At 33.8% G+C, this 18194-nt stretch overlaps 1 protein-coding gene across 1 annotated transcript in view; it reads right to left on the bottom strand.

Annotated features, from left to right (window-relative positions):
* LOTGIDRAFT_135052 (hypothetical protein) overlaps positions 1–18194 on the bottom strand; it is a gene marked incomplete at both ends in the record, with an annotated part of 51216 nt that overhangs the window by 924 nt on the left and 32098 nt on the right. The gene's annotated exons all lie outside the window — the stretch shown is intronic.

The following is an 18194-nucleotide window of genomic DNA, read 5'->3' as shown; positions in this document are numbered from 1 at the left end:
TCTAATTTTCAATCAGACGTCTGTGGTTCTTGTAATTCCACTAAAACTAAGTGTTTATGACGTCACTAATTGCATATTGATGCTATCAGTGTCCCTGATACACATAAAAAATTTCTGTACAATCTCTTTACATATATTCAAGACTCAAATCAACCAAGCCAAGGACCATGTATAGTGTATCGTTGTATTTTTAAAGGAATTATGTGATTTTCGTACATTTCTAGTATTTCTGAAGACTATTTACATATATTCAAGACTCAAATCAACCTAGCCAAGGACCATGTATAGTGTATCGTTGTATTTTTGAAGGAATTATGTGATTTTGGTACATTTCTAGTATTTCTGAAGGCTATTTACATATATTCAAGACTCAAATCAACACCAGAATCTTTTCCATTAATGTTTTCGAGTTCTGTTTTATCAATTTGAAAACAGTAAAGAACATCAAACATGTGTTAAATCTCTTTTAACAATTCTAAAAATAAGTTTGGTGTAATATTCTTGTACTGACACTTTACAACACAGTTTTAACTAGCTACTAGTAGACTCCAGGTTTGAATATTATTTATTTATTTATTTATTTATTTATTTATTTATTTATTTATTTATTTATTCATTTGTTTATGGATTCGTTCATCCATTCATTTTCATTCGTTTGTTCGTTCATTCGTTCATTAATTTATTCATTCATTCGATCGTTTGTTAATTCGTTCATTTTTGTTCGTTTGTTCATTCATTCATTCATTCATTCATTTATTTCGTTTATTCTACAAATATTACACAAAATCGATGCTTTAAAGGGACAGATGCGCCATTCTTTTTGACCAATCATACTTTAGTCTCAGAAACAGGAATTTTTTTAGCTAAGCTAATCAGTAATAGTGTTCACAGCTCACTGTCAAAATTTGGGCCTTCAAATCCATGTGTGTCTAGAATTATCTACGTTTGAAAGTTAAAATGATGACTTGTTTTTTCTTGAGACACTGCCATATCAATTCTCGCTGGCCACGACAGTTTTAAAAGTATGTGGCAGTAAGTATTTTTTCGGTAGTTAAAAGACACTAGAATCCAATTCTCGCTGGCCACGACAGTTTTAAAAGTATGTGGCAGTAAGTATTTTTTTCGGTAGTTAAAAGACACTAGAATCCAATTCTCGCTGGCCAAGACATTAAATTCCAAACCTTGATCTATTAATAGCAAAGACTATTGACATCAAATAAAGTCTAATATAAGACTAATTTCCTTCTAGCTCTTCACATAAGGAGGCTAGAAAATGACTATATGAAAATAGAAATTGCTCAAAGCAATCAGAGCTCTCTAGGAAAAAAAATCATTATTAGTAGACCTATATTAACAAGACAAAATATTGTTTGTGTCTTCCTGTATAGGAATATATCTGAATACATGAAATAAATGTTTTACGTCCTATGTTTCTGCACCATGTGGGCTAATGAAGACAGGCAACGCCATGCAGTGTGCAATAAGGCAAATTTTTCCTGGACAGCTGCATAAGCCTGCTCTTTTTCGATTTCCAACTGTCGAGGGATCTTTAACGTGTACAGCCTGTAACACACGGGGCCTCGGTTTATTGTCCCATCCGAACGACTAGACGCTTTTTCCATGTCAACCTCTCTTACCTGCATCACTGACAGGGGGAAACTGTGTTGAAAAATCTGAAGGTATTATCTCGAACTATGTCAGGATTGAACCCTGGACCTTCAGGTTAGCGAGCAAGCATCTAACTCACTGAGCCACCACTGAAAACTTCTTTACAATCTATTTTACGCAGTTTTGAAATGACTAACAGCTTTTGCGATAACGAAGTTATAAAAACGCTTAGCAACAATATAATTCTGAATATCTTGATGGACTCACTTTTCCATACTAAAATGCGAAACTTGGCTTCGAACATAGTGAAAATTCTCAAAAAGTGTACCCAAAAGTAACGGAGCAATCTCATAAATAGTGATAAACTAAGTCTGTCCGAAAAACGTGACGATATCCCATTCCAGGAAACGAGTACGCCAGATTTGTCAAGCTACTTTGAGCTCAATCAGCTGGTATGGAAAATATTCACATAAATAAATAAATTTCAACGAAAAAATGAAATTAAGAAGAGACAAAATTGTAAAGTCATTATAAACACATTTTAATCTCCAAGGACCAAAAATTCAAAGATATTTTGATTCAATTTAACGTTCTTTAATCTCTTACACGAGCTCGTGCTTTTTTACGTATTTTATAATTAATATACTTCCTCGTGTGAAAAGTTCATTATCTGTTACCAATGTTTCACTAATATGTTGTTTTGGATTGTGGTTTCGTTTTGCTGTTCAGATCGTTAGTACTTGGTTTATTTATACATTAGCTGCTAGCAATGTTTCATCAATATGTTGTTTTAGATTGTGGGTTTTGTTTTGCAGTTCGGATCGTTAGTTCTTGGTTTATTTATTCATTAGCTGCTACCAATGTTTCACCAATATGTTGTTTTAGATTGTGGGTTTTGTTTTGCAGTTCGGATCGTTAGTACTTGGTTTATTTATTCATTAGCTGCTACCAATGTTTCACCAATATGTTGTTTTGGATTGTGGGTTTTGTTTTGCTGTTCGGATCGTTAGTACTTGGTTTATTTATTCATTAGCTGTTACCACTGTTTCACCAATATGTTGTTTTGGATTGTGGGTTTTGTTTTGCTGTTCGGATCGTTAGTACTTGGTTTATTTATTCATTAGCTGCTACCAATGTTTCACCAATATGTTGTTTTGGATTGTGGGTTTTGTTTTGCTGTTCGGATCGTTAGTACTTGGTTTATTTATTCATTAGCTGTTACCAATGTTTCACCAATATGTTGTTTTGGATTGTGGGTTTTGTTTTGCTGTTCGGATCGTTAGTACTTGGTTTATTTATTCATTAGCTGCTACCAATGTTTCACCAATATGTTGTTTTGGATTGTGGGTTTTGTTTTGCTGTTCGGATCGTTAGTACTTGGTTTATTTATTCATTAGCTGCTACCAATGTTTCACTAATATGTTGTTTTGGATTGTGGGTTTTGTTTTGCTGTTCGGATCGTTAGTACTTGGTTTATTTATTCATTAGCTGTTACCAATGTTTCACTAATATGTTGTTTTGGATTTTGGGTTTTGTTTTGCTGTTCGGATCGTTAGTACTTGGTTTATTTATTGTTGGTAGATAATGTTTCCCCATTAGTTGTTTTAGATTTCGGGTTTTGTTTTGCTGTTCGGATCGTTAGTACTTGGTTTATTTATTCATTAGCTGCTACCAATGTTTCACCAATATGTTGTTTTGGATTGTGGGTTTTGTTTTGCTGTTCGGATCGTTAGTACTTGGTTTATTTATTCATTAGCTGCTACCAATGTTTCACCAATATGTTGTTTTAGATTGTGGGTTTTGTTTTGCTGTTCAGATCGTTAGTACTTGGTTTATTTATTCATTAGCTGCTACCAATGTTTCACCAAAATGTTGTTTTGGATTGTGGGTTTTGTTTTGCTGTTCGGATCGTTAGTACTTGGTTTATTTATTCATTAGCTGCTACCAATGTTTCACCAATATGTTGTTTTAGATTGTGGGTTTTGTTTTGCTGTTCAGATCGTTAGTACTTGGTTTATTTATTCATTAGCTGCTACCAATGTTTCACCAAAATGTTGTTTTGGATTGTGGGTTTTGTTTTGCTGTTCGGATCGTTAGTACTTGGTTTATTTATTCATTAGCTGCTACAAATGTTTCACCATTAGTTGTTTTGGATTGTGGGTTTTGTTTTGCTGTTTGGATCGTTAGTACATGGTTTATTTATTCATTAGCTGCTACCAATGTTCACCAATATGTTGTTTTGGATTGTGGTTCCGTTTTTCAGTTCAGATCGTTAGTACTTGGTTTATTTATTCATTAGCTGCTACCAATGTTTCACCAATATGTTGTTTTGGATTGTGGGTTTTGTTTTGCTGTTTGGATCGTTAGTTCTTGGTTTATTTATTCATTAGCTGCTACCAATGTTTCACCAATATGTTGTTTTGGATTTTGTGTCTCGTTTTGCAGTTCAGATCGTTAGTACTTGGCATTGTCTGTCTTCATTAGCCCACATGGTGCAGAAAAGTAGGACGTAAAACTCCATTCATTTCATTTCATTTACTGATTGAATACTTAAACCAAAAGAAAACAGGCAGTAGAACATATTTAGTTTCATAGAAAATTAACGTTAGATGTTTGGATAGGCTAATTAAACGTTTTGTGTAGATTTTTGTTTTCGTTCTTATTGATTATTTCCATTGGACAAACTTGTATTAAAGGGATTGTAAAGAATTCGATCGGACAATTTTCCACATCAATACAACAAAATACAAAGCAATCATTTTCACAAACCAGAAGGTTTTCTCAAATCTTTACATGTATCAGGGATTTAAAATTAGAATGGTGTAAACTGATATTATCAGTGTCTCTGATACACATAAAAAATTTAGAAAACCTCTTTACAATCTCTTTAACAAGAACCACAGACGTCTGATTGAAAATTAGAATGATGTAAATTGATGCTATCAGTGTCTTTGATACACATACAAAATTTAGAAAACCTCTTTACAATCTCTTTAACAAGAACCACAGACGTCTGATTGAAAATTAGAATGATGTAAATTGATGCTATCAGTGTCCCTGATACACATACAAAATTTAGAAAACCTCTTTACAATCTCTTTAACAAGAACCACAGACATCTGATTGAAAATTAGAATGATGTAAATTGATGCTATCAGTGTCCCTGATACACATAAAAAATTTAGAAAACCTCTTTACAATCTCTTTAACAAGAACCACAGACGTCTGATTGAAAATTAGAATGATGTAAATTGATGCTATCAGTGTCTCTGATACACATAAAAAATTTAGAAAACCTCTTTTACAATTCCTTTAACAAGAACCACAGACGTCTGATTGAAAATTAGAATGGTGTAAATTGATGCTATCAGTGTCTCTGATACACATAAAAAATTTAGAAAACCTCTTAACAATTCCTTTAACTGAACGTGAAATAAAGATTTGCTGGTAGATGGTATTGATGTGAAAACTAGTCAACATTGACAGCAAATAAATAACTTGACATTTAGAAAGATGGTAATCATCTAATTCTCACTGGACAAAGTTGTCAATAAAAAAACAAGCAATTTCTCTTCTTCCTTTTAATTAAGTCAAAAGGAAAAGCTAAATTCTTGTATTGTTTTAACGACTCCCTTGAGAACCTTATACAATGACTGCTTATTACTAGGCAATTACTTAAAGATGGGTTCCCTTATTTTTATTTATAAAAATGAAAATGCTAATATTTATATGAATAGAAAGTAGAGGTGTTCTAATGACTTGGAAAAATACCAGTTTGTCTCACATGTCCATACTTAATTCATAATTAGCTAAATTATAAGAGAATTACCAGCAGAATTCCAATGAGTGACCGAACAAGAAAGGTCAAAAAGTCTCTTTTTGTTCATCCAGACTGTACATACATGGACATTTATGTTTGGTTAAAACTCTTGATTAAGAATACATGATAATTCATTAGAAACATCAATTAATCAAATAGTTTGCTTAATTTGACACTAAAAAATAAGGAAACCTATCTTTAAAGGGATTGTAAAGAGGTTTGCTTAAATTTGTTATGTGTATCAGGGACACTGATATCATCAATTTGCCAGTTGTCTGTTGTGGTCCTTATTATGAGGTCTACCAGCAGGTCCTTGACTGAACCTCTTGGAATTGATCTTTCCTACATTATCAAGGTTATATATAGCTGGTTTTTGACCGAACCTTTCGGCATTACGTTTTCCAAGATTGTCTGCACCTATTTACAACTGTTTTTGACCGAACCTTTCGGCATTGATCTTTCTTAGATTATCAAGGTTATTTATATCTACCAGCAGGAAAAATAAATCAACAATTGTAGAATGACGTTGATTTCTATCTATTTCTACGTATTTAGCTTATTACAGACTTAAACCATCGTAGTTTAGTAGTTAAGGTCTTCTAGGCCTGTCACTTGATTTGGCTAATGGAATTTTCCAATCGTTAAACTTAGTAAAGTAGAGGCTTGGTCATCCAATCAGGATATTATTGGCTACAAACACCATTAATAACTCTCTAGACCGTAATACTTTATCAGATAAAAACAACTGTTTAACCTTAAACGGCTTGGAGAAAATGCGATTAACTGAAATGAATGGAGTTTTTCATCCAACTTTTCTACAACTAATTGGGTTAACAAAAAACTGGCAATGCCATGCAGTGTGAAGTGAGGGAATTCTTAGACAAGAGTAAAACCTTACACGACTTGGAGGAAATACCATTAACTGAAAAAGAATTTTACATTTACTGTTCTGTACTTAATTGGCTAATGAACACTGGCAACGCCATGCAGTGTGTGATGAGGGAAATTTGCGTTGTCTGTCTTCATAAGCCCAATTAGGCCCAGAAAGGTAGGGATAAATCTCCAGTTTATTTCATTTCCCAGAAGAGACGGAAAAAGCATAAATCAAAAATGACAGAACAGGAAGCCAACTGCCAGCCTAAATTTCCCTCATTGCACACTGCATGGCATTGCCTGTCTTCATTAGCTTACTCAGGTGCAGAAAAGTAGAATAAAAAACTCTATTTCATTTCTTAGAAGAAACGGAAAAAACATAATTCAAAAATGACAGAACAGGAAGCCAACTGCCAGCCTAAATTTCCCTCATTGCACACTGCATGGCATTGCCTGTCTTCATTAGCTTACTCAGGTGCAGAAAAGTAGAATAAAAAAACTCTATTTCATTTCTAAGAAGAGACAGAAAAAACATAAATAAAAAATGACAGAACAGGAAGCCAACTGCCAGCCTAAATTTCCCTCATAGCACACTGCATGGCATTGCCTGTCTTCATTATCTTACTCAGGTGCAGAAAAGTAGAATAAAAAACTCTATTTCATTTCTAAGAAGAGACAGAAAAAACCATAAATCAAAAATGACAGAACAGGAAGCCAACTGCGAAAGTTTTTGTCATTTCAAATTGAATTTGAAAGTTGTTGTCGTGGGGAAGCAGACGGCAAGCTCTTCTCCCTGTCAAACTTTATTATCTGTTTATAAAAATTCTTATTCCTTCAAAATATCTATTTATCTTAAATTCTGGATATTTCCGAAGTCTATTCTGTGAAAATTTACAGACATCAACAGGGCCACTACTATAATTAAAGATGGGTTTCCTTATTTTTATTTATAAAAATGAAAATGCTAATACTTATATGAATAGAAAGTAGAGGTGTTCTAATGACTTGGAAAAATACCAGTTTGTCTCACATGTCCATAATTAATTCATAATTAACTAAATTAGAAGAGAATTACCAGCAGAATTCCAATGAGTGACGGATCAAGAAAGGTCAAAAAGTCTTTTTTGTATTGTTCATCCAGACTGTAATTACATGGACATTTATGATTGGTTAAAACTCTTAATTATATGCAATAAGAACATAATGATATGATTAAGAATACATGATAATTCATTAGAAACACCAATTAATCAAATAGTTTGCTTAATTCGACACTAAAAAAATAAGGAATCCCATCTTTAATTATATACAATAAGAACATAATGATATGATTAAGAATACATGATAATTCATTAGAAACACCAATTAATCAAATAGTTTGCTTAATTTGACACTAAAAAATAAGGAAACCCATCTTTAATTATATGCAATAAGAACATAATGATATGATTAAGAATACATGATAATTCATTAGAAACACCAATTAATCAAATAGTTTGCTTAATTCGACACTAAAAAAATAAGGAATCCCATCTTTAATTATATACAATAAGAACATAATGATATGATTAAGAATACATGATAATTCATTAGAAACACCAATTAATCAAATAGTTTGCTTAATTTGACACTAAAAAATAAGGAATCCCATCTTTAAGAGTCAGTTTATTTCGTGTTGTTTAAATGCACTAGAAGATTGAAGCAGGCGGCAAGCTCTTTGCACAAATTTTTTATTTTCTGTTTTAAAAATATTGATTTAAATCATTGCAACTTAAAATGTCAGAGAGATTCACGCGAATTCTTTGTTTGTGATTTATAGAAATTATAAGAACTTAAAAGTTTCTTTTTTAATCGTAGAGTAGCGATTTCTGGATAGATTTAATATTCATTATCTTGATATTATGGGCACAAAAGGGAACAAGGACCTTTGCAATAATGACGTCATAAAACACTTAGTTTTAGTGGAATTGCAGGAACCACAGACATCTGATTGAAAATTAGAATGATGTAAATTGATGCTATCAGTGTCCCTGATACACATAAAAAATTTACAAAACATCTTTACAATCTCTTTAACAAGAACCGCAGGCGTCTGATTGAAAATTAGAATGATGTAAATTGATGATATCAGTGTCCCTGATACACATAAAAAATTTAGAAAACTTCTTTACAATCTCTTTAACAAGAACCACAGACGTCTGATTGAAAATTAGAATGGTGTAAATTGATGCTATCAGTGTCCCTGATACACATAAAAAATTTAGAAAACCTCTTTACAATCTCTTTAACAAGAACCACAGACGTCTGATTGAAAATTAGAATGGTGTAAATTGATGCTATCAGTGTGTCTGATACACATAAAAAATTTAGAAAACCCCTTTACAATCTCTTTAACAAGAACCCCAGACGTCTGATTGAAAATTAGAATGATGTGAATTGATACTATCAGTGTCCCTGATACACATAAAAAATTTAGAAAACATCTTTACAATCTCTTTAACAAGAACCACAGACGTCTGATTGAAAATTAGAATGATGTAAATTGAACGCTCCATAAACAATGATATGTATTTTTGTAATATCTTTTCAGAAGTTTTAGCTAAATACATTTGGTGCTCACAACTACAGCCATCAGAATTCATCGTTTGTCCTCCAGGCCGATGGTGTTCATCTTTTGTTGGCCATCACCAGCCTAATGCCTTGAATGAACTCCATTTCATTTCATTTTTATTATTTTTCAGATAATGGTAATGGTAAAGGCTTGACGATAGTGGCAACCATGTCTCTTGAACAACCAGACTTAAACAACATCAAGTTTGACCTAATACCTCAGATAGACTCGTCTACCTCGTCTTCAATCTACATCAAATGGGAAACACGCGCTCAAGTTCCGAACTTCGTGGAAGGTTATCAAGTACATTACCAGAAGGTTGCTAGTAGTTACGTACAGTACAGTTTAATGTTACCGCCATCAACGACCAGCTACAGTATCAAAAATCTTGTGGCGGATACGTATTACAAGGTGTGTGTGGTTCTATATCGTAACGATACTAACACAGAGGATCGTTCCTGTATGGACGCGTATACGACAAGCTGGCATATTCCCGTCTCAATAGGTAGCAGTATTGGAGCCATTTTAGCGCTCTCGATCATCGTTTGGATCGTGCTTCTATCTAGGTGTCCTTCCTTACTTCGTAACTTCGGAATCTAGTAAATATGACAGTATGTCATCACATTATCGTCATGACGACGATAGATTTGAATTCAGTGACACCACAATGCATCCTGAAGATTTTTCCGAGTACGTTGATGAAGATTGTTTGAGTTTTGAGCCGAAGGATCCACATAAACATTCGCATGTAACGGATCCTATGTGTAACGGAGCCAAATTTGGTCGGAACGGAAGTGGACGGTATCATCGTGGCAGTCGTAAAGGAAGTCGTCATGGAAAATCCCATCATCACCAACATCATCATTTAAATCAGACACATCATCCCGAGGGAAGTATTCTGCCTAAGACGACCATCTTGGTTTTGAAATCCGACGATAGCCAAAGTATTAAGAACGATCCCGTATGATCCAGAATCTAAAAATCGTTACTTATGAATTTTAAAATTAGTGTCCTTGGTCCTGGTCGCCAAATTTTAACGAAGATACAATTCAGGTTTTAAGAAATACAGTAATCTGATTGGATAATAAAACTGAATTCAAAGTGATTGACCAATCAAATGAATGGAATCATCTTAACTTACAATGTACAGTAATCTGATTGGATGATAAAACTGAATTTAAAATCAATTCTAATGATGGACCAATCAGATGACTGGAACACTAAAATCATCTGAAGTTGTGAAATACAGCAATCTGATTGGATAAAAAAAGAACAGATTTTAGTGATTGACCAATCAGATGACTGGAACACTACAATCATCCTAAGTCAAGAAATACAGTAATCTGATAAGATAATAAAACTGAATTTAAAATCCATGTTAGTGATTGACCAATCAGATGACTGGAACACTAAAATCATCCTAAGTTAATAAAATACAGCAATCTGATTGGTTAAAAAAAACTAAATTTAAAATCAATTTTAGTGATTGACCAATCAGATGACTGGAATACTAAAATCATCTGAAGTTGTGAAATGCAGTAATCTGATTGGATAAAAAAAGAACAGATTTTAGTGATTGACCAATCAGATGACTGGAAATTAAGTTTGATTGACAGTGGTCCTATCTTTTCGTTCGTGCATAAAATTTTAGCGCAGCAAAATACAGAGGTGACGATTTTTTTGCCTTTCTTTTGAAAAGGGACAAATCAGGAAACAGAAATTCCACGGAATAGAGAATTTTTTTTGAATATCTTAAGATCTAAATTGCTCACTACAAACAAAATCAGGAAACAGAATTCCACCTAAGGAACAGAGAATTATTTTTGAAACGTCTAAATACTAACGATCTAATCAAAAATAGATCACAATTTCGTACATTTTTTCTGTTTCGATTGTAATCTAACAATTTTTATACCAAAGGCCTGTTCCCAATGATAGCATTTTTAACCAATCAAAGAGAGTAGAGCAACATGACAGCTTACCCACAATTCCTTGTTTTTATCAAGAAACAGGTTTAACATGACAACGCTTTGATTGGTTAAAAATATCATATTTAGAACAGAACTGTGGTAGAAAACTTGTTAGATTACCATGGAGACTAAAAGATCAGAAAACAAAAAAGATACGAAATATTTTGGAATATTTTTGAACGTCCTGAATTTTTTGAAATTCGTCATGACAAAGTTCATCTCTATATTTTCACTTGTATCATTCCACATGAAATATGTACAGTGCATTCTGGGTATTTCGTCTCCATGGCGATTTCTCCGGGGAAACAAGGAGGCCATTTTTAACCAATCAAAGCTTGTCATCTAAATCTGATGTAGGTCTAAAACCTGTTACTTCATAAAATAAGGAATTGTGGGATAGTAAAACCCAAAAAGATTTTGATATCCCACAATGCCTTATTTTAGGAATGCCATTTCTACTGAGAGCAAGGAGGCCATTTTTAACCAATCAAAGCTTGTCATCTAAATTTGATGTAGGTCTAAAACCTGTTACTTCATAAAAAAAGGAATTGTGGGATAGTGAAACCCAAAATCCCACAATTCCTTATTTTATCGATGCCATTTCTACGGAAGAGCAAGGAGGCCATTTTTAACCAACCAAAGCGTGTCATTTAAATTGATGTAAAACTCCTTTTGATAAAATAAGGCATTGTGGGATTGTTAAACCAAAAATGATTTTGATATCCCACAATGCCTTATTTTAGGAATGCCATTTCTACTGGAGAGCAATGAGGCCATTTTTAACCAACCAAAGCGTGTCATTTAAATTGATGTAAAACTCCTTTTGATAAAATAAGGCATTGTGGGATAGTGAAACCCAAAATGATTTTTATATCCCACAATTCCTTATTTTATCAAGAAACACATGACACGTTTGGATTGGTTAAAGGGATTGTAATGACTTATTGCCAATTAGATAATGGCTTGTATAACTGATGGTCTGATAACTGATAAGCTTATTAACAACTTTCTACCTATTAGATAATGGATGACGTCTAATTAAGATGACGATTAACGACTGTGAAAGATTAACGTTTACTTATCCTCTTGTTAATTAAAATTATGATGGGTATAGGAAATAGTATATCGGGGTCAAGCTGGTGGGCGTTTCTTTTTCATTCCCTTTGGCCTCCAGCCTCCCCCCTCCCTGAAAAAAGCCCAAGAATAAAAAAATTCTTTCAAATTGCATTACATATTTAAGCCTTTAATTTTCAAAAAATAGAATCGAAAGGAAAAAAATTTGCGTTGCTCGCATGGAACACGTTCTGAACTCTGTTCCATTTTGTTTTATTGAACATTCTGTTGATTCTATAAATCTGGAACTGACCAATCAAATGCCATCTTCAACTTTCTCCATAATCCGATACATTTCCACGGCCCCGTTCGATGTCAGATTACCCAGAATACACTGTATATAATATTTACCATCAATGTTGTCTAGTGCCATATTATATTTAATTTTAACTATCGTAACAAAATAAAATATTTTCTTCTTCTTCAAAACTAGACGTTATTTCACAGGCTTCGAAAGGGGTTGCCAGATTTGGATGTTAGACGCTTGCTCCTTAACCTGAAGGTCCAGGGTTCAATCCCAGCATAGGTCAAGATAATACCTTCAGATTTTTCAAATAAATCAAGGCCAGGTGTGCTCCAGACTGTACACGTTGGAAATCAAAAAAGAGTAGGCTAATGCTGCTCTCCTAGCAAAATTTCCCTCATTGTACACTGCATAGCATTGTCAGTCTTCAGACTTTCAAACAAAATTATAACCTTATATAACATTTTAACACTCTAAGTTACTTAGCAACAGTCCAGAAGTACTAGAAAATGTGGTCTAGACACACCTAGATTTGAAGGCTCAAATTTCAACAGTGAACTGTGAACACTATTACTGATTAGCTTAGCTAAAAAATTCCTGTTTCTGAGACTAAAATATGATTGTAAGATTTGAACGACATATAGAAGCGAGGAGCACATATAACAAAACACAAGACAATATTATATACAAGGCCCAGGGCTCAATCCTAGCATAGGTCAAGATAATACCTTCAGATTTTTCAACCCAGTTTCCCCCTGTCAGTGATGTAGGTAAGAGAGACTGACATGGAAAAAGCGTCTAGTCATTCAGATGGGACAATAAACCGAAGCCGAAGAAAGTAGTATAGTTGGTCAGAGCATTTGCTTGGTTACACCGATCAAATAGTGGATGTTGGTTCATATCATATCACATAATTCCTTTAAAAATATCTCAAACTAGGAATTTTACTCATTATTTCTATAGATGTCTTTTCTATATATCACAGAGTCTCAAGAAAAGACGAGTCGTCATTTTAACATTCAAACGTAGATAATTCTGGACACACATGGATTTGAAGGCTCAAATTTCGACAGTGAGCTGTGAACACTATTACTGATTAGCTTAGCTAAAAAAATTCTGTTTCTGAGACTAAAATATGATTGTAAGATTTGAACGACATATAGAAGTGAGGAGCACATATAACAAAACACAAAACAATATTATGGAATATAACACACTTCTTTAATATGGTTTGGCACATAACGTTTCAACACAATATACACGTGTCATCATTGTTTCTTGTTGGTATATATTTTGTTATGTTTTATTCTCTTGCCATTACACCTGATGACGACACGTGTATATTGTGTTGAAACAATTATCCCTTTATAAAATTTTATTGAAAAATTATCAAAGCTGAACAGAAAGATGTAAAAATTGATTTAAATCTCAGAAGAATAGAATTTACGAGTATATAATGCATTTCCCAGAATTCAATTAGGTTTTTTTTATAAATTTTACATTAAAACTAATATTTCAAATAACTGCACTAATATTTTTTACTTTAATTCAAGATATTTTCAGATTGTAAAGAGATTTTTTAAACTTTTAAAGGTCATAGTCAGCCATTTTCAGAATTGATTTGAGTAAATAGTCTTCAGAAATACTAGAAATGTACGAAAATTACATAATTCCTTTAAAATATCTCAAACTAGGAATTTTACTCACTATTTCTATAGATGTCTTTTCTAAATATCACAGAGTATCTTAAATTGACGAGTCGTCATTTTAACTTTCAAACGTAGATAATTCTGGACACACATGGATTTGAAGGCTCAAATTTCAACAGTGAGCTGTGAACACTATTACTGATTAACTTAGCTAAAAAATTAATGGCAGCTAATTTGTCCGGGAGGTTGACAAGAGTTGTCAGTAAATGAATGTTTCTGAAAGTGAACTTTTCATATTTCGTGGGTTTTGTTTACAGTTTACAATTCAAGAACAAGGGCAATAACTCATAGTAAATATTTTTCGATTCGTCTGATTTTCAATAGGGTTCATCCTTGGGTGATTACAAACACTCATACCAAGTTTCGTCAAAATCCATCAAGAAACCAGCTCTCTATCGTGTCCACAAACAATTCAAGAACAAGGGCAATAACTCATAGAAAATTACTTTCGATTCGTCTGATTTTCAATAGGGTTGATCCTTGAGTGATTACAAACATTCAAACCAAGTTTCGTCAAAATCCATCAAGAAACCAGCTCTCTATCGTGTCCACAAACATATCAAGAACAAGGGCAATAACTCATACTAAATATTTTTCGATTCGTCTGATTTTCAATAGGGTTCATCCTTGGGTGATTACAAACATTCACACCGAGTTTCGTCAAAATCCATCATGAAACCAGCTCTCATCAGTTTATATGGTATACTACTCCTGAGTTTTATTGTATACAACGTTTCAACAATTTTACATTGCCACTATCAGGAGAAAATGGCAGTGAAAAAAATTGCAACTTACCGATTTAAGAAATTTGATTTCTGATCCGATTTTTCGTCCAAGTTTCGAAGCTCCTTCGATATTGGTGAATTCCTTACATTTCTTCAAAAGCTCTTCAGCGAAAGCTAAGTATTTATCTACCGACAAATCCGGAGAGCTGCACGCCATTTTAACTTTTTATTCATCAATTCTAACCTGAAATGGAAGCAAAATATATCAGTTGCCTGAAACTCTAAGCAACATGTTTCAGGTTCTGTTTTAGTTGTCTAAAGATCACACAGCGTGAAACTCTGAGTAACAACATGTTTCAGGTTCTGTTTTAGTTGTCTGAAGATCACACAGTGTGAAACTCAGAGTAACAACATGTTTCAGGTTCTGTTTTAGTTGTCTGAAGATCACACAGTGTGAAAATCTGAGTAACAACATGTTTCAGGTTCTGTTTTAGTTGTCTGAAGATCACACAGTGTGAAACTCAGAGTAACAACATGTTTCAGGTTCTGTTTTAGTTGTCTGAAGATCACACAGTGTGAAAATCTGAGTAACAACATGTTTCAGGTTCTGTTTTAGTTGTCTGAAGATCACACAGTGTGAAAATCTGAGTAACAACATGTTTCAGGTTCTGTTTTAGTTGTCTGAAGATCACACAGTGTGAAACTCTGAGTAACAACATGTTTCAGGTTCTGTTTTAGTTGTCTGAAGATCGCACAACGTGAAACTCTGACAAATAGCATGTAATGAAGACAGACAATGCAGTGTGCAATGAGGGAAATTTTACCAGGACAGCGGAATTAACCTGCTCTTTTTCGATTTCCAACTGTCAAGGGATCTTTAACATCTACAGCCTGTAGCACACAGGGCCTCGGTTTATTGTCCAACTGAACGACTTGACGCTTTTTCCATGTCAGTCCCTCTTACCTACATCACTGACAGAGGGAAACTGGGTTGAAAAATTTGAAGGTGTTATCTCGACCTAGGTCGGTATCGTTCACTTACAAATTTACTATATAAAGGGGGATAACTACAAAATCTTTCATCAATACAAAATCAACTTCCAACCCAACATCTCATCAATATTGGCTACATGCCAAAACAAAGTTTCATCAAAATCAAACAAGTTATTGCCCAGCAATATAGGCCCACTTTTAACATAAATTCAGTTTATTTGGGGTTGAAACTCCATTAATATTTGTTGAAACGTACCCAAATTCAAACGTGTCCAAGATCTTGAGGATTTAATCCTACAGCCAAAATTTTATCAAAATTTGATAAAAACTGTTGCCTCTTGCCCTTTTTAAGTATTTGCAGTAAATCAAGGGCTGTAACTCTTTCAATATTTGTTGAATTTGTTGACTCCTGTATTATTTTTCAGTTCTATAGCCTACCTTCCTTCAGAGGTGCGGAAAATCCCACAAAACTATTTTTTCTGTCTACACTGGCCTCTATAACTGTCGAAATATCTATCAGAGGATGGAATAGAGACAGATATTTCAAAATATCTATCAGAGACTGTAAAAGAAGCAGGTAAACTTTGGAATTGCACAACTATGGAAATAATTTCAGTATATCGACACGGGAGCAATATGGTCGTTGGCAAGATGGATGGAAATATGTTTGTTTATGTTTTTCTAAGGCTTGGCCTTCACTGAATTTTTGAAAATACAAACCTGAACTGAATGTGAACAAAATTCAATCATCTAACTTAATGTCGAACCAATAAATTCACGGGAAAAGCGATTTAAAGCCTATTTTCTTTCCCATATTGTAACTTCTAGTGTTTCTGTTGTGTGGTTGATATCTAACAAAATGAAAGTAGAAAATACACGATTTTGATTGGATCTTATTCATCTGCTATTTATAGATTAGACTGAACAGACGACATGAAATGAATGGAGCTTTACATCCGACTTTCCAATTTCTGTACCTGATTAGGTTAATGAAGACAGGCAACGCCATGCAGTGTGCAGTGAGGGAAATTTTGCCAGGACAGTGACATTAGTCTGCTCTTCTTTTTGGGAATTTTTGCAGCCTGTAGGTAGGACGAAGTTTCAATGCTAATGGACGATTTCAAAGCTTCATCACAAGTAAGACCTTTTTTTATTTTATTAGGCCAACACTAGGGCCACTCTCGGAAGCACTGCCCGTGGCATCAGAATTGTGTAACCTTGGGGATTCGAGCACATGGCACCTAATCACCTAGCAGACTGTGTAGCCTAGTCATTATCAATGTGGTTAAATTTAGGGGTTGGAAGCCGACACTGGGCCACTCTCGAAATCACTGATCGTGGCATCAAATTTCAAATATTTCTTACATATCCTGAGGATAACATCTTATCCAACATGCCTGTCATTAGCTTCCCTGGAAAAATAGGCCTAGTTTGCACCCCACTAGGCTATAGATATTTAGGGAGAACCCTATCAGACTGTATGAGAGGCTTGTGACTATTAGGGCCTCCCCCTCCACAGAGTTGCATGGACAGTTGTCCCCCCCCCCCCCCCAATTATGTCAGTCTGTTCCCTATTTGTACACCCCACCCCCTAAAAATATTTCCAAGAGAATATTTTGCTAAAGCATAGGGCTACAGTTTTTCGTATTCAATGCAAATATAATTTGAGGTGGTTTAATGATTGAGATTGTAAAAAGGTTTTCTATATTTTTTATGTGTATCAGAGACACTGATAGCATCAATTTACACCATTCTAATTTTCAATCAGACGTCTGTGGTTCTTGTTAAAGAGATTGTAAAAAGGTTTTCTACATTTTTTATGTTTATCAGAGACACTGATAGCATCAATTTACACCATTCTAATTTTCAATCAGACGTCTGTCGTTCTTGTTAAAGAGATTGTAAAGAGGTTTTCTATATTTTTTATGTGTATCAGAGACACTGATATCATCAATTTACATCATTCTAATTTTCAATCAGACGTCTGTGGTTCTTGTTAAAGAGATTGTAAAGAGGTTTTCTAAACTTTACTTGTGTATCAGAGACACTGACAGCATCAATTTACATCATTCTAATTTTCAATCAGATGTCTGTGGTTCTTGTTAAAGAGATTGTAAAGAGGTTTTCTATATTTTTTATGTGTATCAGAGACACTGATAACATCAATTTACATCATTCTAATTTTCAATCAGATGTCTGTGGTTCTTGTTAAAGAGATTGTAAAGAGGTTTTCTATATTTTTTATGTGTATCAGAGACACTGATATCATCAATTTACATCATTCTAATTTTCAATCAGATGTCTGTGGTTCTTGTTAAAGAGATTGTAAAGAGGTTTTCTAAATTTTGTATGTGTATCAGAGACACTGATAGCATCAATTTACATCATTCTAATTTTCAATCAGACGTCTGTGGTTCTTGTTAAAGAGATTGTAAAGAGGTTTTCTATATTTTTTATGTGTATCAGGGACACTGATAGCATCAATTTACATCATTCTAATTTTCAATCAGACGTCTGTGGTTCTTGTT

Source organism: Lottia gigantea, assembly GCF_000327385.1.
Source record: "Lottia gigantea unplaced genomic scaffold LOTGIsca_95, whole genome shotgun sequence".
In the NCBI taxonomy this organism is placed as follows: domain Eukaryota; kingdom Metazoa; phylum Mollusca; class Gastropoda; family Lottiidae; genus Lottia; species Lottia gigantea.
The sequence above is the reverse complement of the archived record's forward strand: the minus strand, read 5'-3'. Positions and strand labels throughout refer to the sequence as shown.